The following is a 23341-nucleotide window of genomic DNA, read 5'->3' as shown; positions in this document are numbered from 1 at the left end:
CTGAGCCAGTGAGAGGCAGGGCTGGCTGCAGGGTTTGGGGCTCTCCCTCATGTCAGGCCCTGCCCAGGGTGTAGGATCACATGGAGGCTAGGTTGGGTACAGGCAGCCAGGAGGGGCACTCCTGGGGGGCACTACCAGAGTCAGGAGTGGGGGGCAAAGACGTGCTGGGCACCCTGGGGGCAGTGAGGAAGCTTGGCTGGATGGGGGAGAGCCCAGGCTGATGTGGAGGGGAGAGGGAGAGTTGGGGGTTGCATTCCTATGTCTCACAATCTGGGAGGAAGATGATGACCTCTTGTGCCCAATCCCCTTTCCATGCCAAACTTCCCCACCAGATTCAGCTGGCCTCTGTCCACCCACATGGCTAACCCATGGCCCACAAACATTTGGGTCCAATGCCATGCCAGCTTCCTATGCCAAACGCAGACTAGGCCTGAGGAGAGAGGTAGCAGCAACACATCACTGTGTGTGGGGCATGGGGTGGGGGATGCCTCGCTGGTATCCCAGGCCCTTGCCACCTCAGGTCCACCTGTCTCAATTCCTACACCAACCACAGTGCTTCTCTGCCCAAAAGCTGTCTCTAGCCACGGGCACGCTCTGCCATTCAGAGGGCAGGCTGGGGAGCTGATGCTGCCAGGACAGCTTTTGGTCAGTGACTGACGGGAGCAGGTGGCTGGGCCCCGGCGAGTTGCCCCTGGGAGGGGCACCACTTCCCTGGCCTCCCCATCGGGACTGGGCTCCAGTGCCCCAGCAGTAATTGTATCAATGACATGCCCTTTATCACCTCCTTCTCTTTCTCACCTCATTTCCTTACTCCTGAGATCACCTCCCAGGAAACTACTTGCGCTGGAACTTTTGTCTCCTGGGCCTTCCTTTGTCCCTGGGCTCCTCATTGCTGTGGAGCCTCTCCACAGCAAAGGCTCCTTAACCCTGGCATCCCCTCCTGGATGCCCCAGACATCAATTCTCCTCCTCCTCCTCCCCTGGCCCCCTTTAGGATCCTCTAGCACTGGGCTTTTCCCGTTCAGGCCAGAAGCTACTTCCCACCTGTGTGAGAGTTGATCTTGCCCAGGCCCCATCTCTGACCAAGCTCAAAGGCCCAGAGAGGCTGATGCAGGTACTAGCAAAGAGGGGCACCCAGGAAATGCTCCCCAGCCAGATGAAGGGTGAAGGACTAAGCGACTGAATGGGATGGATGAGGAGATGGGTGGAATGGTGATTGAATCAACAGGTGGGGGGTCGGGCAGATGGGTGGATAAATTGGGTTGACAGATGGGTGGGTGGATGATAGGGGTGACCAGACAGATGGACTGGCTAGTTGGGTGGAAGGGTGGGTGGATGGATGGTTGAGCAGATGAATGGGTGGGGGAATGGGTGAGGAATGGATGGCATGGGCAAGGGAAGGGGTGGAGGCATGGCTGGGTGGATGGAAGGCTGAGCAGATAAATGGGTGGGGGAATGGGTGATGAATGGATGGCATGGTGGGTGGAGGGGTGAAGGATGTGCACATGAGAGTCTAGTGGAAGGAATGCTTAGATGCACAGGAGCACATCAATGACTTCACTCTTACCTCTTGAGTTCTATCTTCTACGTAATGGTGCTGAGTGGGCAAGGTACTGTCTTCAAGGCTGAATTAGTAGTGGCTGCCATTTCCCAGGCACCAGCTAGAGAGGATCCAGTCACTAGAACACCCTAAAGTTGACAGAGTAAAGCCAAGTTACTGCAGGAGGCGCTGCTCTTCTCAGAGGGGCTCACAAGTAAGACATAACCACATGAACCTGCATTTCTGCTCACTTTCCCAGGGCCCCGCAGGAGGTGGAAGAGCCTCTGGCCTGCTCCTTTGATGCCCCACACTTTCACAGCATAGCAACCACCCAGAACTAGAGAAGGGCAGAACAAGATGGGGTGTCAGAGAAAAATAACAGCTGACAATTATTGAGTGCCTATTGCATGCCAGACACTATAGTAGGCAGTTTACATACATCATCTCACATAATCCTCACAATCCCACAAGGTTGGAACTATTGTTGTTACTATTCTAGAGAAGTAGGTAATGTGGTAATTCTCCTACTGTCACAAAGGAATTCAGGCCCTTAGCCTGTACTCCTAGCCACCACCTGCAGAGCCTTCCCAACACTAACCTTGGAGCCAGTTGTGAATAGCTGGGTAGGTGGATGAATGGATGGATGGATGGATGGATGGATGGATGGATGGATGGATGGATGATGGATGGGTGGGTGGATAAATGAATGCAGGGATGAATGGGTAGGTGGATGGATAAATGCATGGGTGGGTAGATGGATGAATGAATATATGGGTGGGTGGATGGATGGACGGGTGAATGAGTGGTTGGGTGTGAGGGTGGATGGCTGGATGGAGGAGAGGATGGATGAGTGGATGAATGGGTGAATGGACAAGTGGATGAATGGATAATAGGATGGATGGATGGATGGATGGATGGATGGATGGATGGATGGATAAGTGTGAAAGTAGATGATTGGATGGATGGATGAGTGGAAGGGTAGATGGGTGGGTGACTGAGTGGATGGGTAGATGAATGAATGGAGGGATAGATGGGTGAATGTGTAGATGGATGGATGGATGGATGAGTGGATGGATGGGTAACGGGTGGGTGGATGGATGGATAGATGAATGGGATGGATGAATGGATAGATGACTGGGTGGATGGATGGGTGAGTGAATGAGTGGATGGGTAAGTGGAGAAGTGAATGGATAGAGGGATGGCTGGCTGGATGGGTGGGTATATGGGTGAGTAGGTGGATGAACAGATTAATGGATGAATGGGTGATGGGTGCATGGATGGATGGATTGTTGGGTGATGGATGGGTGGAGTAGATGAGTGTATGGGTGGATGGATGGACAGGTGGATGAGTGTATGGGTGGGTAGAGAAATGAATGGATAGAGGGATAGATGGATAGATGGGTGAATGGATTGGTGGGCGGATAGATAGATGGGTGAATGGATGGGTGGGTGGATGGATAGGTGGGTGAACGAATGGGTGGGCAGATAGGTGGGTAGATGGATAGATGGATGGGTGGATAGATGGATAGATGGATGGGTGGACGGGTGGATGGTGTGAGGGTGGGTGATGAGTGGGTAGATGGATGGATAGGGTGTTTGGGCAAGTGGGATAGATGACTTGATGGATGAGCAGGTGGGCACATGGCTAACTACATGGATGGGCACACATCAGTAATTTGCCAGAGACTTGCCTTGGGTGCACACACATCCTGCATGGTCCCTGCAATCCCCAAGATGCAATTTCCCCACCTGTCAAAGGGGTACCCTGCCTTCCTATCCAGCGTGCCGTGAGAATCAGAGAAGAGGATGGTGGGAAGGGGCTCTGAGGATCTCCAAGGTAAGCCACCTGACATGCAGCTCACTTCCCCACCACCCAGCCAGGGAATTCATGGGGCCTGCCCTTTCCAAGGTTACAGCCAAGGCTGGTTTGTCACACTGGTTTTTCTGGCTGGGATTAAGCAAACTGTTGGTGAGTCATCCCCACCTCATCAGCCGCCTGGGACAGGTGACAGTGGTTTAGAGGCACATAGACCTAGATTCAAATCCAAGCTCTGCCCCTCATAAGTTGTGTGACCTTGGGTGAGTCACTTCTCCTCTCTCAGCTTGTTCTGAAAGGGGATGGCCTGCCTGGTCTCTAGTGGCCCTTCAGTCCCTCTTCACCCTCCAAGTCCCCCAGTCCCCAGCCCCCGCTTCCCCATCCCTCATCATTCTGGGAGCAGAGGCCACAGGCACGCACTTTGCCTCTCTCAGTCATTCCACTCTCAAAACTGATGGGGACACAGAGGTTCAGAGATGGATGGGTAGATGGACGGACAGGTGGATGAGCTGCAGAGGTTCAGAAAGGTTCTGTCACAAGCCAACGCCACACAGCTGGGAACCTCCATGACAGGGACTTGGGTCCATACCCTTCCTCGAGTGGGCCAACACTGTGCCTGGCCCTGCATACTCGGCAGCTGGCTGCAGTCATCCCGACACTCTGGCCTTGGAGAAGGACAATTCTCCCCTCTGGACAGATAGGGAAACTGAGGCTGAGAGAAGCTAAGTCACCTGCCCAGTCACCTGGAGCTGGAACTCTGAGCAGTAAAGGTGGATGTTACCACAGGGCCATGGGAAGCCAGGCGGGGTGGGGGCCAGAAGCGTGGGGGCAGCAGCCTCTCCCCACATCCTGCTGGTCACCTGGCCTGTACCAGGCTCTCCTAACCTCGTCCCTCACTCCCTACTACCTGGAAGGGGCATTTCCCAGACCACAAGTCCAGCTGGATTTGTTCTTATCTAGGAAGAAGGCAAAATTAGCTCTACTCTACATAGTGGGTACTGAGACATGGAGCAGAGAAGCAACTTGCCTGAAGTCACAGGGTAGGGCAGGACCCTGTAAACAGGAGCCAGCCTTCCAGACGCCCTGGCTAGAGCTCCCACCACCTGCAGGGGCCACAGCAGCCGCCACGCGAGCTCATCCCGCCAAGTGTAAGTCCCACTAATGTTTCCCAGGGTTATGGTCACAATCTTGGATGGGGAGGTGGGCTGCTGGGACAGCGCTTCCCCATGACCATGACTGAGGGCCAACAGGCCGGGCTGGCCCACAGCCTCCCGCAGGGGAGGGCAGGGCCTGGGCTGAGGCTGGGGCTGAAACTGCCCACGGAACAGGGCAAGGCACTTCCCCTTCCTGAGGCTCAGCTTCCCCTGAAAAACGAGGCTGGTGACGCCTGCCAGGCCTCCCAGAGGATGTGCCATGAAATTCAAGGTGGTGACGAAGGTGCAGGCCAAGCACTGGGCCTGGTCCCAGCGGGTCTCTGGGAGGTGGCAGCTGTCACCCTCCCTGGAGGGGCCTGGCGGCTCCCCAGCTCACTGGGGCCTGAGACTCCTCATCTGCAAAATGAGGAGACCCCACACACCTCAGGAGACTGTCCTGAGGGTAAGCCATGCCCTGGCTTCGGTGTCTGGCCCCCAGAGACTGTGCAGCAGTGTGGGTCCTGCAGGTGTTCACTGTGACGGGCGCTCCTGACACCATGCGGGCACCGAGAGCAGAAACAGGCTTCCCAACAGGAAGGAAAGCTGGCTGTGCCCAAGCCTCCCTGTGGCCTGCTGGATGTCCTCAGAAACCCCCCAGGCCTGCAAGGAACCACAAGACACACAAGCCCCCAGGGCAGGATCTGCCTCGCTGTTCCATGCCCAAGATGTGCCTGGACCACAGAGGATGCTCAGAAAGTGGAAGCTGCAGGAACCTTGAGTGACACTGACCCCTTAGGCCCCTCACATTCTGTGGCATAAAGATGGGGGCTGGACATATCGACCCCAAGAAGAAGCTGCACCAAAGTGGCCAGAAAAGGCAGATGTCCACCCTTGAACCCTGAGGTGAGGCCAGGTCAGAAGATTCTGGCCCCACAGGGTGGACGACAGTCACACCAAACACCAGGGAATGTTTCTGATGGTATTTTTATCTTGAGCACATCCTTCTTCACAGAGGGTGGGGGCAGGAGGGAGAGAGGGTGTCCTTGGCCCCAGGCCCCTGGGAGAAGCAGAGAGCAGAGGCCCTGCAGCAGCGCCCTCTGCTGGGGTGGCCATCGCAGACACCGCCCCTAGGCTCCGGTAAGTCCCAGGAACAGGGGAGACCTGGAGGGTCTTGGGGCGCTCCTGGAACTCCTGGTTCTGCCCCAACTTGCTGTGTGAACTGGGGCAGGGCTCTGTCCCTCTCTGGGTCTCCCTCTTCAAGTCCTCACTGGGCACCAAGGACTTGAAGAGGAACCATTGGGAGCCCGCCTTCATGGGCACCCTGCCTCACAGGGCAGACGGTGAGAAGTCAGCAGTCACAACTCACTGGGCCCTCAGGAGCCCAGGGGAGGTGTCTAACCCAGTGGCAGGAGGGGTGCTTCCTGGAGGAGTATCTGCCAGTGGGGAGGCAGCAGCAAGCAGCAGGGGAGAGAACCCTGCCTGAGACCAACCGTAGCACAGTGACACAGCTAAGAGCAGCTCAGGTCAGCCTGGGGTGTCGTGCGGAGCACCAGAGTCCTGCAGTCTTGGTGCAGATTCCAGCTCCATTCTCCAGGCACTGGACCTTGGGCAAGGCTGTCTGCAAACCAGGGGGCTGGCCCAGCTACTCCACAGAAGCCCTGCCAGCCCTCCATTCCAGGATCTAAACTATTCGGGGTTTGTGGGGAAGGTGCGAAGAGATGGGCACAGCCTTGACACCATCCTATCAGGGAAGCTCAGCGTGTGCAGGCACAGAGGCCGAGACAACCCAGGAGGCCTCGGATGTCATATTAATGAGCCCAGACTTGATCCCAAAGGCAATGGGGAGCCCAAGGGCCATAAGAGAGCTTGAAACTGTAAGAGTTCTGAGGCAACAAGGCATGAATTCAAATCCTGTCTCCATCCCTTCCTGTGTGGCCTTAGGCAAGCCACATAACCTCTCTGAACCGCAGTTTTCTCACCTGTAAAATGGAACTAATTGTAGCACCTATCTCATGGGGTTTTCATGAGTGAATACACGGAGACTGGCCAGCTGGGAACTCCCTGTCCCCCCACCCTCTCCCCTCATCACAGCTATGAGCCTCTGCCTCACCCTGCAGAGAGTCACAGGCCCCTTTAGGGCCTCAGCTGGACCCCACTCCAGGCAAGAGGGAATGATGGGCAGGAACCCCAGAGGGAGGCACAGGTCAGCAAAGGCACCCTGGCTTCTGATTTTCATACAGCTGTAAATTTTCCAGCTTCAACTTAATTTGAGTCTCAGACATGTCCTGAGCAGCCAGCATGTGCACAGGAGAGCAAGGACCCAAGGTAAGGACACACGAAACATCCTGGGACCGGAAAGACCACCAAAGGAAAGGCTGCGAAATTTGCCTATGTAAAAATACGTATGATGTTGTCAAAACAAATCATAAGTAAAATGAAAGATAAATAATAAGTGTTTGTTATTAAAAAGAACCCATGTGCTTAATATCTAAAGAATTCTTATAAATCAAAAGATAAAAGGACACAGTAGGAATGAGCAGAGAGCTAGGGTTGGGCTTCCAATGTCTGTGGAATGTCCCACACCTCAGCCTGAACTGTCCCCCACTATGAAATGCCCTTCTCTGTCTCTCAGAATGCAATGCATCCTCTAAGCTCAAAGGTTGCCTCCTCCATGAAGCCTTCCAAGATTTCCCCCAAGTCCCTTGCTCCTCCATGAGTACTCCTAGCGTGTTTCTTGAGCCCCTAAGACCCAGCACTTGGCTTCTGCTCACTGCATCAGAGACGTCCCAGGTGAGGTGGACCAAGCTTCTTTGAGAGAAGGAAATGAAGTGCAGAGAGGAGCCATGCCCAAGGTCACCAGCCTGAGCCAGAGCTGGGCCTAGCACCCAGGTGTCCTGTGTCAGTCCCTCTGTACTCCAGCCACCAACCCTGCAGTGAGCCCTCCAAGCCTGTCTTGCTCCCAGCAAGGAAGTCCCCAGCTTGGGAGGTACATTGATCTCTTCACAAAGGGCCAGCCAGGATTAGGGCTTCAGCCCCCCCATAACCTGACTGCTCTCTGTAGGGGAGCACATGACAGTTGCTTCCTTAGCTTCCTTCTTTTGGTTCCCTATTTTGTAAATCTGGCCTCATTTCAGGTACAGAAGATTCCCTGGGAGGACCTGACAGACTCTAAGGGCTCTGGGGTTCACCCTACCATGGGCAGGAGGCTGACCTCAGAGATGTGGAGTCCAGGAAGATAGGGCAGGCTTTCCAGAAAGCCTATCGCTCTGCCCCAGGCCCCATTTACAGCTCAGATCATGAGCGCAACATGGCCTGGCTCTGCTGCCAGAATCACACTCAGCATTGACTCACTCGCTCAGCGGCGTCTGCCCAGCCTCTACTATGCGCTGACATCGTGCTTGGGGGCCCACCTGCTGCTGGGGCAAGACAACCCAAAAAAAAAAGGCTGGGGAAAAAAAAAGAAATTGAGTAAATCCAGAGATGGGTGGAGACTATTCCAGAGGTCAGGGCAGACTGTCTGAGGAGGTGACATCTGATGGGGAGCTGGTGAGAAGAGAATGAGGGAAGAGGGTACTCCTTGAAGGGGGAACTGTAGCCACAAAGGCCTTGAGGCTGAGGCCGGGGGAGGGCAGTGGGGCTGGAGCCGAGTGTACCAGGGAGGTGGGGCAAAGGGAGGCAGGGACAGCAGATGGATGGCGAGATAGAGGCACACAGCTCAGAAAGGGAGCGGACTTGGCCAAGGACGTGCAGGTTGCTGGGCAGATGGGAGCACCTCTTCATCGATGGCACTCAGAGGAAAGGCCTTGCCTTGCCACATGCCAGACACTACCCAAGGCCCTCTCTTCCCCATTCTCCCTCAAACTCCTGTGCATCCTTCAACACCCATTTCCAAGCCCATCCTTTGTGCTTCCCTCTGTCTTGGACCAGACCATGCTGGGTGCAGCCTGTATGTCTGAGTCTACCAGGCCAAGGGTCTCCTGAGGGTAGAACATGGGTCTGACTGTGTTGAGGGGCCTCAGCACAGAACCTGGTCCCTCGGGGAAGTTAAGGGATTGGGAACTAGGATTCTGTCCCTGTGCTCCAAGAGTGCACTCCTTAAATTCTGCATCACAAGACGCCAGGCAATGCTGCAGCCCACCCAAGACCACTCCAGCTTCAGCGCACCACGGGACCGCCCCGTCCCTGTCCCCTCTGGGGGGACCGCCCCTGTCCCTGTCCCCTTAGTTTCCCCATTTGTCAAATGAGAGGCCCCAAAGCTTGGGAACAGGGCATCCCCACCTTCCTCTCTTATGAACTGCTCACAGCAGGGTGGTCCCCGCAGGGAGAAAGCATGGCTGTCACTCTCTGACCCCTGCTGAGCTCTGAGCTCGGCCCACAGGGCAGGAAATGTCAGCTTTCTGCCAGGCCAGCAGGAGGGTTCCCGCTGAGCCTGGGGGTAATGGGAGATCCTCTCTGCTCTATGGCCTTGCTGGGGGACTCACAATGCCTGACCTGGGCACTTCACCCCACATCAGCCAGGTGTGGGGGCCTGGGGATGCAGCTGACCCCAACTACCTCTCCCCCACCATGGCTGGGAAACTAAAGCTCAAGTCACAGTCGGGATGCCTGCCTTGGTCCTCAGACCAGCAGAGGGGCTGCCCAAGGACCCTGGAGGCAAAGCAAGGGGGCCGGGCAAAGCAGGGGCAGGCTTTGCAGTCCCCGAGACAGTGGAGCAGGTTCCCGGAGGTCCTGCCGCAGGGTCCAAGGACAGAAGCCAGGGCTTTGTGAACTTGATGGAGGAAAAATCATCAACTTCCCCGCCTTCAACCTCTCTGTGAAATGTATGTTGGACACACCGAGCCCAGGCTCCCCCCAGGCCCTATAACAATGCAGACTGCTGGAGCTGCACGGCTCTCCTCCCCGCTCTCACGGAGTCGGTAAGACGGCTGCCACCAGGTCTTGCTAGTTAAGGCGCTCATATGCAACAGCATGCTAATTACTAGATCACACATTTTAAAATAATGTTTTGATAAGTACTGCAACACTTACTTCTAGTTTCCTCTGTAGCCCTATATGGGTTCTATCTTGCATTCAAAAGTGTTATTCTGAGAAAGAGGATGTCAAAGGCATACCTAGCACACGAACAGCTCAGCACGCTGGATCTGACGGAGAAGGGCGGAGCATCTGGCAGCTCAGGGCCAGGGCCTTGTCGGGAAAGGACAGGGCAGCCTGGCCCCTCGCCCACCCACCCAGCCACTTGTTCATTACCCAACCAAGTCTCTCCTGATGACCAAACCTGTTTGAGGCTCTGCGCGGGGTGTAGCATGAAAAGGGTGGTCAGCCCTGCACCTGGCTCCTCACAGATCTGGGGAGACAGACATCCCAGGAGAAACTGGAGAAACACAGGAGATTCCGGCTGCAGGAGGGGCTGTGTGACCACCCGGGAGGAGGGACTCAAGGCCGGCTGAGGGGCAGTAGGGCTGCAAACAGGAGCAGGGCCCCCGGCCCAGGACACAAGGCAGGGTGTGAGGAGACAGGAGGGAGGGGCAGGAAAATGACCTCTGAGAGGTGACAGGGCTGGGGCAGGCCACTCAGAGGCCAGGAGCTTGCTCCCCACCCCCAGGTCGCCTCTGCATGTGCAGCCCACCCAGGTGGAATGGGGAGCCCTTCAGGCCACAGGGAAGGGCCTGGACAGCAATGGCTGCACTTCTTTCTGCACTTCCTCTAGTACTAGGTAGCAGGTGGCTCTGCATGGCCTGATTTCACAGTGAGGAGACTCAGGCACCCCACAGCTAGACGGTAGCGAGCAGGGCCCCACAGAGGCTGTTCTGACCCCATGCTGCCTTGCACAGACCTCTTACTGCCACACATGCTTTCCAACCCCAGTAAACTGGGACTGCGCAACTGCTGTGCGTCAGGAACACCCGTCACTGTGACACATGCCACTTCCATTCACACCAGTTTCTTTTGATAGAGGCAAGAAACTGGGGCTCGGATAGGGTGAGTTCCGTGCCCAGGGACACGAAGGCAGTCCATGGCAAAGCCAGGATAGAAATTCAGGACTTCCAGGGCTGGGGAAATAGAGACCTAGGACTTGACCACACACGTTGGCCCTGTTGTCTCTAGGAGACACCACAGCCTCTCCAGGTATGGCTTGGACCACCTCCTCCAGGAAGCCTTCCCTGACTATGTGGTTCTTGCCTGCCTCTCTCCCATTCCTTTGGTGGCAGCTAATTGATGATGTGAGGAGGCAGGGGCTGTGGGAGTGGTGGGGTAGGGCCCTGGTGCCTGGCCCCTGTTTGGTCCCTGCTGTGCTGCGTTGACCTGGAGCTACGGTCTTTCTCTGAGCTGGGTTCCAGCAGGACATTTGTCCCAGAGCAGAGGTGTGACCGGCAACGTCTGCTCAGAAAGCAGGTGGGTGGCTCATGCCTGGAGCAGGAAGAAAGGACCTACTTTGTGCATCTCTTGACAACCCCAAGAGACATGGCCAGGGACTATCCTTGCCCCAAGAGGAAGAAATAAGCTCAGAGAGGGAATCCAGAGCCCCAAGGTCACACGGTCGGCCAGCATCTGGGGGCCAGGCGTCCTGGAAAGGGCATCTGCACCCAGTCACTGGGGTGCAGGGCCAGAAGCGGGCATGGGGGACGCCAGCTTCGCTCCATGGGATCTGAAGATGAATGCAGCTGCTGCCACCTCCAGCCTCCTGCCACATCTGCAGGGCTTGGGGTGGGTAGTGCAGCAATGCTGAGCAGTTGCACAAATTCTCACTTCCTAGGGTGGGTCCCAGCTCCTGCCAGGGCTCCATCCCTAAGGCACACCTTTATGGATTCATCGTTACCTCAGTTTCCACATCTGTGGAATGGGTCTAATCATTCTGCCTCCCTGGTCCAGCAGACGTTAGTCTATGCACAGTACCCAGAACAGGTCCAGCACACAGTGCTATGTGCTATGCACACTACACACTACATGATACATGCTAGCACATGCCTGCTCTCACCACCACAACTCTGTAAACGCATCTTTGCTGGCAACATGTCACATGTGTACACGGGTACACGACCTGTGGTAAGGGTGTGTTCTAGTCCTTTCCCCAGAAACAGATCTTGAGTCAAGGATTTGGGAGTAGGGAGTTTACTTTGGAGGTGACACCAGGAAGCACCAGGAAGGGAGTGGGGACTTGAGATGTGGACAGGACGGCAGCCAAAAATGATTGCACAGATGAGCAGGTCACCACTGAGAATGCCTGGGCTTCAGCCTCCTAGGCATAGAACACACCTCAGAGTTATCCCCAGCAAGGAAGCCCGGTGGAGGGATGGCCCAGCATGCTGCGGGCAGTGGGGGCCATAGAGGTCTGGCCTGGCATCGGGATGCTGCTGGCCACGGGGGCTGCCAGGCAGGGGAGGACGCGTTCATTCCCTCGGCTGCACATGTAGGAGGCTCCAGTGGCCAGAAGAGGCACTGGGCAGGGCCTCGGGTGCCAGAGAAGTGTGGGGTATAACCAGGGAGCTCCTGCATGGGCACATATGGGTGTGTGCAGTCCACCTCCGTGTGCCTCCAGCGTGCACACAGACTCAGGCCAGCATCCTTCCTCAAACGATGAATCCATGCCCACATTTGTGTGGGGCTATAGACCCGGGGGTCTCTGCGTGTCTGCACTTGTACACATATGTACATAGGCGTGGACACACACACACACGTCCAGGGCTATGTCCCTCGCCCAGCCCTGGCAGTGGCTGCAGGGTGGCAGGGATGGCCTGGTCACCTTGGCAACGGGGCAGGAGCAGCTAAGTCTGGGACAGCCTTGGTTCAAAGGCAAAAAACAAAACCAAACCACTGGCACAAATAGGCTGAAAGAAGAAAAGGAGAAGGGCGGGGTGGGAGGGGACAAGTCTTGGCCCCCAGGCTCTGCTCCTGGTTCACCTGCCAATCCCTGCTGTGCCCTGTGTCAGTCCCAGCTGAGGGCTGCCGGTGGAGCTGGAGGGGGCGGGGCAGAGTGTGAGGCCCTGAGTCAGGCCGCACTGGCTGAGTCCTCTGGCTTGGGGTCCTTTCCCAGAGTCGTGGGGGAAGGTATCCCAGACATCAGGCACTCAGTGGACTCTGGGCCACACCCTCACAAAGTCATCTTCTCTGGACAATTAACGCACTAATTGCACACACTGCCCATGGCCAGTGCATTAGCCCAGCTCCCACGATGATTTATTCAGGAGCTCCCATCTCCTTCCCATCCCCAGGCCAGCTCATCAGCCTCTGCCGGGCGGGGAGGACGACCCACAGACGCTTCCCTAGCCTTGCTCGAAAACATCGCGTGCTATTTATATTTCATCAGACAAGAGTGCACGGGGATGAAACTGCCGGTGATCCGCTCCCCACAGGCAGCCGGGCGCTGAAGCTCCACACGGCAGCGATCTCAGGCAGGAGAAGCTGAGGCCTCCTGCATTCTTTGGGGTGGCCCTTGCTCGAGAGCCTGCGGCAGGAGCTGTGATTGCAGCTACAGGGATGTTACCTTGACTACCTCACTGCGCCCCGAGAAAGCTCTGCAGGGAAGAGTCTGCTATTATCCCCATTGGGCAGATGAGCAAACTACGCTTCAGAGAAGCGAAGTTTCTTACCCAAGGCCAAACAGCCTATAAGAGGCAGAGCTGGGGAACAAGCCCACGCCTTTACTGTCAAGCATCTGGCCTCCCAATTCAGTCCCCGAGCATCCCTATGAGGATCTCTGTTTTACAGACGAGGAAACTGAGGCCCAGAGAGCTAAACAGACTTGCCCAGGGTCACACAGCTGGGAATGGAGGCCAGGAAGATGACCTTGATGGACAGTGTGCTCCAATCTGTGCCCTGGGAGACCCCCTTGAACTATGACCCCTGGCCAGAGCCTCCCAAACACCTGCATGCATCCAGGAAGCCTTCCTGGGAGGCTCTGCGCAGTCCATCCCCACGGCTGCCTGAGGCCATAGCCATGGTGGGCCACGAACCTGATGCCTTAGCCCCACCCTCAGACACTGGGTGGAGGCTCAGCTTGGCCGGCTCTAGTGACTCCAGGGGTCCAGTGGTTAGGACAGTGATCACTGTGAAGAGCCCTTGAACCATATCCTCTTGTCATCAGCCTCACAGAGAAAGGGCCCCTCACCCCAACCGGGATGGCCCTCCCCATCAATCAGGGCTGATATCCACCCCGGGCATCCCATAACCGCTGGTTCCTGAGACTGGTGCGTACTAAGCTGGCTAGAACCCCGGCCAGGCACAGGGATGTCTCTCTGAGCCTCGGTGTCCTCATTTGTAACATGGGCACTGATAGCCCCTTGGAGGACTGGGATGGGCATGCCAGGGCTCACTGCCCGGCACAGACCTGTGCACAGCAAGCACCAGGCAAGCAGAAGCTGTGGCCATCATCAACATCATCCGCAAAGTGGGAGCAGGCCTTTGCAGCGAGCTAGCTCTGTGACTCCCTGGCTATGTCATCTCAGATTCCTGGCTGCCGCTCTCGGAGCCTCAGTTTCCCTGCCTGTTAGCTGAGGATTTCCCAAGTTTGTTGGAAGAACAAGGAGTCCAGGTGCATGTAGCACTCAGCTCTAGCCTCAGCAAGTTCTCGAGAGCCCAGCCAGCCCCTCACCCCCATTCCAATCCCAAGGCCAGGCAGCTGGCACCTTGGAATGACCCCTGGCCCCTGTCTGCTCCCAGGGGCCCAGGGCAGCCACCATAATAACCCTGGCAGGGACCCAGGTACAGCAGGGCTGTGGCCCAGCCGAAAAGCCTGAGGACATCCTGGGCTGGCTACAGAGGCTCAGAGCCCAGAGAGGGCAGGCCATGCCTGAGCCACACAGCAGGGCAGGCAGGGCACAGAAGGACATGCTCTGGAAACGGCCCTGCCACCAAGCAGAGGGGCTCTAGCCACTCCTCTGCCTCAGCTGAACCCCAAATACTCTTCCCTTCTCCCCAGGCCAGTGCACAACCTCTATGTGACCTCTGTCACTCAGTCGTGGTAAGACCTTGGGCAGGTCATTTCACCTCTCTGGCATCAGTATCCCTATCTGTAGCATGGGGGCGATATGATGTAATTGTATGTATGAGGATTAATGACTTCATAAAGAGCTTAGAGCCATGCTTGGCATAGAGAAATATATTTATATCACCGTCCCTGTTATCATCACGTCCATTATTTCCCTTTTTTTTTGAGACGGAGTCTCGCTCTGTTGCCCAGGCTGGAGCGCAGTGGCCGGATCTCAACTCACTGCAAGCTCCGACTCCCAGGTTTACGCCATTTTCCTGCCTCAGCCTCCCGAGTAGCTGGGACTACAGGCACCCGCCACCTCGCCCGGCTAGTTTTTTGTATTTTTTAGTAGAGACAGGGTTTCACCATGTTAGCCAGCATGGTCTCGATCTCCTGACCTCGTGATCCACCCGTCTCGGCCTCCCAAAGTGCTGGAATTACAGGCTTGAGCCACTGCGCCCGGCCTATTTCCTTCTTTTTTTAGAAAAAGTCTCACTCTGTCGCCCAGGCTGGAGTGTAGTGGCACAATCTTGGCTCACTGCAACCTCCGCATCCTGGGTTCAAGCAACTCTCATGCCTCAGCCTCCCAGAGGCAGGTGCCACCACGCCTGGCTAAATTTTGTATTTTTAGTAGAGATGAGGTTTTGCCACATCAGCCAGGTTGCTCTCGAAATCCTGGCCTCAAGTGATCCACCCGTTTCGGCCTCCCAAAATGCTGGGATTCCAGGCATGAGTCACTGTGCGCTGTCTTTTTTTTTTTTTTTTAAGACAAGATCTTGCTCTGTCACCTAGGCTGGAGTACAGTGGCTTGATCAGAGCTCACTGTAGCCTTGAACTCCTGGGCTCAGGTGATCCTCCTTCCTCAGCCTCCCAGGTCGCTAGGACTACAGGTGTGCTCCAGCAAACCCAGCTAATGTTTCATTTTTGTAGAGCTGGGTATCACTATGTTGCCCAGGCTGGTCTTGAACTTCCGGCCTCAAGCAATCCTCCTGCCTCAGCCTCCCAAAGTGCTGGGATTACAGGTGTGAACCACCTTGCCCAGGTGTCATCAACACTTCTGTGCCAGGCACTGGGTTAAAGCAGGACATAGCCCATGGATCCCATGTGGTCATGGTCTGTGTCCAGACCTGCCACCCTCAGGGGTCCCTTAGCACTTCCAGGGACCCACTTGCTGTGGCCCCAGCACGGCCTGGAAAGAATTTCTGGAAATAAGATGAGCAATTTCTAATGGTTTACCCCTGGCAACACTGAACTTCCAGCAGTTCCCACCTCCAACACCTTATGCCAGGCTGGTCCCCTCCCAGGGTACCTATGCCAGGGTTTCTCTCTGCCACATCCCTGACCACATCGGGCAGTCTCTGTCTTCACTTTCCCCACCCTCAGCCTCGAGTTGAGCCTCCAGTCCTCATTCATCTCCAGAATCAGTGCATCACCCAGCACAGGGCAGGCACAGAGCCGAAGCCCTGTGTCTGTTTCCAGAACAGCAACAGTGATCTATAATGAGAGCTTAGGATTATTGAACACTTACTATATTATGTGTCAGACTCAGCTCCTGAGTACCATACAGTCATACCTCGATTAACGATAGGAATACCTGCTGAGAAATGTGTCATCAGGCAATTTCATCACTCAGCGAACATCATAGAGAGATTTACAGAAAGCTTGATGGTACAGCCTACTGCACACCCAGGCTGTGTGATGGAGCCTGTTGCTCCTAGGCTGCAAACCTGTACAGCATGTACTGGACTGAACACTGTAGGCAACTGAAACACGATTGTAAGCATTTGTGTATCTAAACATAGTTAAACATTGAAAAAGTACAGCAAAAATACAGTATAAAAGATAAAAAGTGGCACACCTGTATACCGCAGCCCCTTAGTGATCTTATGGGACCACTGTTATATGCACCCTCTGTCATTGACTGAAATGTCATTAGTTGACACGTGACGAGATCCCCATGAGATAGATATTATAATTTTACAGATGAGTACACTGAGGCCCAAGGAGGTAGTCTTCACTGGACAGTTCAGGTAGACCACGGCCCAGACCAAACCCCTTGTTATTCCAACCTGTCCTCCTTTGTCTGAGTCCTGTAGGTGGGGCATAAGAGGCCAGCACTAGAGACCAGCAGTGCCCTGAGTGGCACCCTTGGCCCCAAACTTAGGCCACATGCTCCATGGGCCCAAATGAGTGGCCCTGGGAGGATGCGCTCAGCCTCAGGCCACTGGCCAGGTGTTTGCCCTACTGCTCAGGGTGGAGGCGGGCGATGAAGGCCTGGGGACTTGGTGCTGGTGTCAAACACATAGGATTGAATGGTGCCTTCCAGGCCCCTGTGACTTCATCTGTAAAATGGACCACGAGGGGACTAAGTGAGACAATCCCAGGGCCTGGTATGGAACAGGTGCTCAGCAATTGTGGAACCACGAGGTGGAGCCCCAGGACCCAGGGCCTGCCAGGCATGCTGCCCTCAGGCCTCCACCCTTTGCTGGTAGCTCAACCTGCATGGGGGGGTCTGAGGCTCCCAGAGGGGCATTACAGGGTTAGCTGGATAAATGACCAGCAGGCAGTGCTGGCCTCGTAAGCGAGAGTGGAAACATACCAGAGGCAGAGGGGAGGGCACATGCAGAGGCCAGGGGCTGTAGAGGCTCTAGCAGTGGGGCAGGGTAAACAGGTCAGCCCCAGGGTGCAGCCAACCTCAGGGACAAACTCAGACTGTTTGAGGGCCTGAAGCAGGGCCTCTGAGAGCTGTCACATCAGCCAGAGCCAGACCCCTCTACTGTGGCTCAAGAAAGCACCATGTGCCCCAGAAAATTCCCTCCACCTCTCTGAGCCTCGGTGTCCCCATCTGTAAAATGGGGACAAGCACAGAAAGCGATGAGTCAGCACCTGAAACTCCTAAGCAGCACAAGCTTCTGACAAACGTCCTTTCCAGTAGGGGAGGGCAGGGGAGGGCAAGGGAGATTGGTACGGCCGTGGCACACGGACTTAAAATTCCAGCCCAGGCCTGGGAACAGCCTCGGTCCCTCCCCAGAGAGTGGGGGACTGGGCAAGAAGGGGCAGAAGTTAGGAGCCCATCCTGTTCCCAGACCCAGGGACACTATCCACATCTTCCTGCCCTGGCCTCCCTGACTCCCACCATCTGTGCATCTCCACACATACCCCACCGGCCCTGCCTACGAAATTCAGACACAGCTACATGGCCTATGCCTGTACTCACACCACCAAGGTTGCCCCGACCGTGCTGACCACACCCACCTTCAGGCCTTCCATCTGTCTCCACAATCCACCTCCCCGTCTAGACTGCCCAAATGCTGTGGCCACCATCATGGACCACAGGTGTCTGCCATTTAGACAACCCATCTACACAGCCAGTCTCAGGCCTCATTCTCTGAACCCACTTGAGGAGGGTGGGGGTCCATGAAACCCCCACCCCATAGAACCAACACTCCCAGGCCAAGGGAACCAGGTGGCTTGGAGCCCTTCCAAGGGCTCCTGGTGGGGCTCCTGCCAGTCCTAAGTGCCAACAAGATGATTAAGGAGTGGGGATCAGCTGGGCCCCTGCCCCCCTGCCCCCTGCCTCAAGCAGCTGCAGCCTGGTGGGGCCAGAGGCAGAAGATTGCGGGGTTGCGGGACATGTGTGCCTGTCCGCCTTTGCTCCCTGCTGCAGCGGCCAAATTTGTCCTTCCCTGGGGGCCCAGCCCATGGAACTGGGTTCTCGGAACAAACACAGCCGGCTTCCATGACCCACAAGTGAGCACACACTGAGCACCTACTATGTGCCTGGACCTCTGGGAAGCCCTTCACACAGCACCTCCAGTAGGTCCAGTGGTCCAGTGGTGCCGTGTGCAGCGGGTAGGGCAGCTTCTTATTCCCACTCACACCTGGGGACACTAAGGATCAGGAAGGCTCTGCTAGAGCCTGGACCACCTCCCTCGAAGTCACTGCAGCTCAAGAGAGAGGGAAGGAAGTTGTCCAGGAGCCCACAGTCCCCACCATCACACTCAGCGTTAAGTCACCCGATTCCACCTCAACCACAGCCCCAGGAGGCAAGACAGGGATTCCTGTAGCCACTTGCAGATGAGGAGCCCCGGCCTGTAGCCTGGAGCCATGCAACGCCCCACAGCTGGGAGGCCACCTTGCCAGACATGACCCCACGCTTGGCCCTCCCACCCACTGGCCAAGGCAGACCTGGTGGCAGGGGAGGTTCTCGGCCTTCCCCCTTTTCCAGTGACAAGGAGACTGGGGCGGGGGGACCACAGGCTCAAGGAAAGTGGGAGCCCAGTTCTGGCCATGTAGGATCCAGGTGCCCACAGACCCCAGGGGAGATGTCACCTGGGCTGGTGGGGGAAGAAAGGCCTGGGCTAGACATGAACCTTGGGCTGGAGGAGGACAGGTGTGCAAGGGAGTGAGTATGGATGGGAAGATGCCTGGCCTCCGAAGAAGAGGTGGAGGAGGAGGAGGAGGAAGAGGGCTGGGCGGAGCGCCGCAAGGCAGGTGTCCCCAGAGGGCACAGGTTCAGACAAACCAGGTGACTGGCGACCCTGTCCTAAACATTTCCGAGTCATTGCAGGGGACGGCCCGTAAGGAGAATCTGGGGAGCAGCAGGACAGTTTTGTGAGGAGTTCTGTGGTCCTGGGGTACAGCAATAACGCAGGCTGGAGGGGTACAGGGAGGGTGCCCTGGAGTCAGAGTCTCTTCCAAAGGTAACAGCCCCTCCAGAGTTTGGCGGGTCTGCTGCAGGCCCAACCACTTCACCTCTAGGTACATGGAGAGACCTAGAAACCAGCATGCAGGGGAACCTGTGTTCCATGTCCGTGGCAGCACCGTTCACAGGTGCCAAAGGCTGAGCAGCCCAGTGTCCACCACTGACAAATGCTCAGGCAGAGTGTGTCCATCCACACCCAGGCATCCCTCAGCCATAGCAAGGAAGGTGGTGCTGATGCACAGCACACCAGGGCCGAGCCTGGAGGACATGACGGAGATGGAGAAGCCAACCATGGAAGGTTGCCGGTGCAGGGCCCCACGCACACACAATGTCCAGATTAGGAAGATTTACAGCCACAGCAAGTGGTTTAGTGGCTGCCAGGGGATGGGGTGGGGACCAGCAGTGACTGCCAATGGGACAGGGCTTCTTTTCTGCGTGGTAGAAAGGCTTTGGAACTAGACAGAGGTGATGGCTGCATGACATTGTGAATGCACTAAATACCACTGAATTGTTCACTTTTAAATGGCTAATTTCATCTTATGTGAATTTCACCTCCAAGAAAAAAAAAATTGAATTTCACCTCCAAGAAAAAAAATTGGGAGGAGACACACAAAGGAGATTTGAAACCAACCTCAGCCTGACAGATGCAAGCCCAACTCCTCACAGCAGCTCAGCAGAGCCACAACCAAACTCTGGACCAGGGAGCGGGAGGAAATGCTTATTGTTACAAGAAAGGAGGGAAGGAAAGAAAGAAAACCAGAAATGCTGCTGCAGCTTCCAGACCCTGCAATTGCTCCCCCTCCCCGTCCCCGTGCCCCGGCCCCTTGGTCAGGCTCCGTCCACCTCTGGCCACCGGCCCTGCTTCCCTCGGATGCCCTCCCAGCTCCCTCCCTGACTCCATGCGGGTCTGGGCCCCTTCTCCGGAAGCGAGTCCCTGTCCCATGGAGTCTATGGCCAGTGGTCCCCTGGCACAGAAGCTCTGTGGGGCAGGACTTTGTTTTGTGCCTTGCAGCGTCCTGGGGCCTGGGGAGCAGTGCCCGTCCTGGTGGGCCCTTCATTGTCACTGTCGGAAGGATTCACTCCCAACCAGGGTGTAGTGCAGGGTCCAGCGGAGGGAGGGAGACTTGGGACAGCGATAGCCTTGGGTAGGCAAGAGGGGTGGGCCCTGTAGGTAAGGAGTGACAGTCCATCATGGGGAGGGGAGTTGTGATGGGCATGAGTTGAAATTCTCTTCGATTTTCTCAGTGAAAGAGGTGATCACCATGCTGGTGGGGAGTCAGGAACCTTTGAGGGAGAAAGCCAGGAATGGCGCAGGAGTGGGGGCCTGGCGGCTAGGCCCAAGGAAGAGAGAGTGGGTTCTAGAACGAGGCAGGAGGAGGAGGGTCTGGGACCAGCACCCCAGCTCAGAAGCAGGATGTGCAGTGAAAGGGGAGGCAAGGCTGATGGCCAGCCCTGAGCAGCAAGCCCGCAGTTGGACTCGGGGTTTCGTGCCCTTTAAGTCTTGCTCCCTTCATGTCACAGGGAGGGCTAGGAAGCACGTGGCTGGGGCCCTCTCTGCCTAGGGCCCAGGGATGGTTTTGAAAGGTTCTCTAAGGGCTCCCCTGAGCTGAACACTGGTGCTGAGGGACACTGGTGCCACAGCAGCCCCCAAACCCCCCATGGGGCCAGGATCCAGGGCCTCTTCCCCAGGAAACCATCCCTGCCCCCCAGCGGCACCACCCTCTGCAGAGACCTCCACTCAGCCATGGGGCTCTGAGCGAACAGCTGCTTTCCCCTCAGGACTGGGGGTCCCCGAAGTTAAGTGAATGAGTGAGTGGGCGAGTCATCGACTTACTCCCCAAGCAGCAAAGCTACCACCACAACCTGTGGCATCACACAGGACCCACAGATTCATGGGAAGCCTGAGCTCAGCCAGGGGGCGGGGGCTCCGGGATGCGGTGCACATGGAGAGAGGCCGTTTCACCTCTAGGGAACAGGCAAAGGGGCAGGCCTGAGAACAGGGTCTCTCCCTGCCTGTGCCCCCAGCACACAGCAATGCTCAGGCAATGGCCTGTCCTCCTAGCTTGATCTGGGGGCAAGAAAGAGGCGCCTGAACCAGCCATGCTCTGTGGCTGAGGTCACAGGTGGGAGGCAAGGCTCCGGGCAGTCCCTCCCCTTCTCCCAGCCTCCTTTTCTCCACCTGTGAATGTCAGGATTCAGACCCCGTCATCTGGAATTCTGAAACAGCCTAACGCCTGGCCGGGCAAGCTCCCCGCACAACTACAGTTTAAATGGGGTAAATTTGGCTCCATTTCTCACAGTAGGGAAATGAGGTTCAGAGAGGTGATGTGGCTTACCTCATGTCACACAGCAGATGGGGGTAGGAGAGCAGCCCGTGTCATTGCAGGCCCCCAGTTCATGCCCAGCACTGCCATTCCAAGACAGAGACATCTCAGCGGCAAGACACCTCCTGGATCCCGGACCCAGGACGTCTCTATCTTCCCTCATGAGGGAGCCCAGCGGGGCCTTCTTCAGAGAACTGAGGCTTCCCGATTGGGGTTCAAATTCGACTTGGCCACCACCTCCCCCAGTGGCCCCATCTCTCAAGCCCCACTCCTTGTCTGGCTGGGACATTTTGAGAATTAAGTGAGATAATGTTCGGGAAAGCACTGAGCACAGCGCCTGGCACCAGCCGCCGCCGGGTAAGCAGTCATTTTCATTATTGTTTCTGGGTGCCAAGCCTCAGCACGACGTCACACTGCTTCCTGAGAAATAAAGGCACCCGGTGACACCACAGGCTGCCGGATTCACCACCGGGCCATTCGTATTGCTGGGGCTCCCAAATTTCCTGGTGGCAACTGGGAGCCACAGGAGGGGGCCAAGGACACCCAGGCTCCCTTGGCCTAGGGGCATTACAGCAATCCCCCCTACACCCACCTCCAGAGGGACTAGGGTGTGGCAAGGGGGTCACAGGTGTGATCCCAGCGCCTCCCTCCAGGCAGTGAGGAGCCCCACTCTCGGGCTCCATGCACAGGCAGGAACACTGGCATGGGATGGGGTATGGCAGGTCCTCCCGACGCCCCGTTCAGGCATCTGTGAAGTGAGGCTGCTGCTCCCCATCCTTGGGTGAGCCATAGAGACCCAGGAGGATGAGAGTGGGCTGGCATGTGGCCAGGGCATCCCACCCACTCCCTGAGAGCTTCTCCGCCAGGAAGGATAAGGTCAGGAAACACCCTCCCTGCAGGAGCCGGCAGCTGCCAGAAATGGAACTACAAGAGGTTTTAACTTGAAAAGCCACTACACCTCTAAAACAAAGGAGACGTCAAGCAAAACGATGGCAGCGGGGGTGCCATCTTCACGGCCAGGACTAGTGGCCTCAGTGGGAGGAGTGGAAGGTAGGGACCCAGGGCACACAGACTCTGCCAAGGGGGCAACCAACCAGCACGACCCTCTGGGCGCACAGCGGTGACACTTCAAAACCACAAAGGCACAGTCCCTCGAGTGAACAGGCCATTTCCAGAACTTTCTATTGGACAGCCGGGGCCGGAGGACCTCTGTGTCCAGGTATTCCAGCAGCATTACATCACTGACAGCTGAGGGTTGGAGGGAAACCTAATAGTAAGCGCATCAGTGAGGCAGATTGACTAAGCAGAAATCCAGACTCCTGCGGGAAATACCAGTTAGATGTTCAAACCAGTTGTTCACGGATATAACAATACAAGATGTCATCTCCCACACCCTCCAACAGGGGAAGGACCATTCAGAGCTCCACTTCCCAGGTGAGGAAACTGAGACACAGGGCAGCTGGGAAATGGGAAACCCGCCCGAGGATGCACTGCTGGTAGCTGATCCCAAAACACCTCACCCCAGCGCTCGATGTCTCCAAAGTATGGTTCTAAAAAAGAGCACGTTTCTTTTCTTTTTTTTTTTTTTTTTTTTTTTTTGACGGAGTCTCGCTCTGTCACCCAGGCTGGAGTGCAGCGGTGCGATCTCGGCTCACTGCAAGTTCCGCCTCCTGGATTCACGCCATTCTCCTGCCTCAGCCTCCCAAGTACCTGGGACTACAGGCGATCGCCACCACGCCTGGCTAATTTTTTGTATTTTTAGTAGAGACAAGGTTTCACCGTGTTAGCCAGGATGGTCTCGATCTCCTGACCTCGTGATCTGCCTGCCTCAGCCTCCCAAGTGAAAAGCACGTTTCT

At 56.3% G+C, this 23341-nt stretch overlaps 1 protein-coding gene across 2 annotated transcripts in view; it reads right to left on the bottom strand.

Annotated features, from left to right (window-relative positions):
- KCNJ12 (potassium inwardly rectifying channel subfamily J member 12) overlaps positions 1-23341 on the bottom strand; it is a 43100-nt gene that overhangs the window by 9421 nt on the left and 10338 nt on the right. The window contains exon 2 of one of the 2 annotated variants that reach the window (XM_030924261.1): positions 1567-1688. The exons of the other annotated variant lie outside the window; for it this stretch is intronic. The gene's annotated coding sequence lies outside the window, so the exon portion shown is untranslated. The remainder of the gene's footprint in view (positions 1-1566; positions 1689-23341) is intronic. 2 annotated transcript variants of the gene reach the window in all.

The sequence above is a fragment of the Rhinopithecus roxellana genome, chromosome 19, assembly GCF_007565055.1.
Source record: "Rhinopithecus roxellana isolate Shanxi Qingling chromosome 19, ASM756505v1, whole genome shotgun sequence".
Classification (NCBI taxonomy): Eukaryota; Metazoa; Chordata; class Mammalia; order Primates; family Cercopithecidae; genus Rhinopithecus; species Rhinopithecus roxellana.
Note: the sequence above shows the minus strand (reverse complement) of the source record. Positions and strands in the feature narration are given on the sequence as shown.